Source organism: Rutidosis leptorrhynchoides, chromosome 7, assembly GCF_046630445.1.
Source record: "Rutidosis leptorrhynchoides isolate AG116_Rl617_1_P2 chromosome 7, CSIRO_AGI_Rlap_v1, whole genome shotgun sequence".
Taxonomy (NCBI): domain Eukaryota; kingdom Viridiplantae; phylum Streptophyta; class Magnoliopsida; order Asterales; family Asteraceae; genus Rutidosis; species Rutidosis leptorrhynchoides.
In genome coordinates, this window is record NC_092339.1 from 144,039,645 (window position 1) to 144,041,278 (window position 1,634).

General features: G+C 36.5%; 1 non-coding gene across 1 annotated transcript; it reads left to right on the top strand.

The window, feature by feature from the left end:
* Positions 1-1,159: 1,159 nt before the first annotated feature.
* On the top strand, positions 1,160-1,266 carry LOC139860621 (small nucleolar RNA R71). Its single transcript, XR_011763249.1, has one exon. It is a non-coding gene; the product is annotated as a small nucleolar RNA R71 (small nucleolar RNA).
* Positions 1,267-1,634: the final 368 nt, after the last annotated feature.

The window sequence follows — 1,634 nt, forward strand, 5'->3', positions numbered from 1 at the left end:
CATTTTCTTTCTATTTGAGATTAGATCTTTCAGAAATTTAGCATATCTTGGCATTCCTGAAATCACATCAATGAAAGGAAGATTTACATTTATTTGTTTAAACATATCCAAGAATTTGGATTGCTCGGCTTCAAGTTTTTCTTTTTTCATTTTACTCGGGTAAGGAAGTGGTGGTTGGTAAGGTTTAACATAAGGTTTAGTCTTAACTGTGTTATCTTCATTAACCTTTTCAACTACCGGTTCTTTTTCTTTATCTTGTTCAGGTTGTGGTTCTTGTGGAGTAGGAATAGCTTCATCAGAAGTTACAGGTATTTCAGGTGGTTTAAGTGTTGTACCACTTCTTGTGGTAATGGCTTTAGCTGTTTCATTCCGGGGGTTTGCATTTGTATCACTAGGTAAACTTCCCGATTTTCTTGCACCTATTAACCTTGCTAGGTTACTTACTTCTTGTTCCAAGTTTTGAATAGAAGCTTGTTGATTTCTAAATGCTTGAGCATTTTGTTCATTAGTTTGTTTCTGAGATGTGAAAAACTACGTTTGAGTTTCAACTAGCTTCGTCATCATATCTTCTAAATTCGGCTTTTTATCATCGGTTTGTGGTGGTTTGTTTTGAAAATTAGGTCTTTGCTGGTTGTAAGTATTGTTGGATACTTGTTGATTGCTAGGACCTTGTTGGTTGTTGTATGGAATATTTCGGTTATAATTCTGGTTTTGATTGTAAATCGGTCTTGGCGGTTGATAATTATTCTGATAATTATTTCCAGGCCTTTGGTTTATGTATGAAATATTCTCTCTTTGTTCCATTGTTAGTTTAATACTAAGACAATCTTTTGTCAAATGTGGTCCTCCACACTGCTCACAACTAATTCGTATTGAGTGTATATCTTTAGTCATCTTTTCCATTCGTTTCTCGACAGCATCTATCTTTGCAGAAATGGAATCTAAGTCATGGCTAAAATCGGCTCTAGCTACTTTAGATGATCTAACGATATCTTTTTCTTGGTGCCACTCATGTGAGTGGGAAGCAGTGTTATCAATAATTTTATAAGCATCAGTTTCGGTTTTCTTCATAATAGAACCACCAGCTGATATGTCGATGTCTTTCCTTGTAGTGATGTCGCATCCTTGGTAGAATATTTGTACTATTTGACAGGTGTCTAAACCATGTTGCGGACATCCTCTTAATAACTTTCCAAATCTTTTCCACGCCTCATATAGAGTTTCATTCGGCTTCTGTGTGAACGTAACAATTTCTCCTTGAAGTCTTACGGCTTTAGATGCCGGAAAGAATTGTTTAAGGAATTTTTCAACTAAAACGTCCCATGTATCAATCGCCCCTTCAGGTAACGATTCCAACCAATCTTTGGCTTCTCCCTTTAAAGTCCAGGGAAATAACATGAGATATATCTGTTCATCCTCCACTTCTCGGATTTTAAATAGAGTGCAGATCTTATTAAAGGTACGAAGATGTTCATTTGGATCTTCCTTCGGCGCACCACTAAATTGGCATTGATTAGTCACCATGTGTAGAATTTGTCCTTTGATTTCATAATCTGGCGTATTAATGTCAGGATGAGTAATTGCGTGACCTTGGCCAGTGCGTTTAGCTCTCATTCGGTCTTCCATACTTAAAG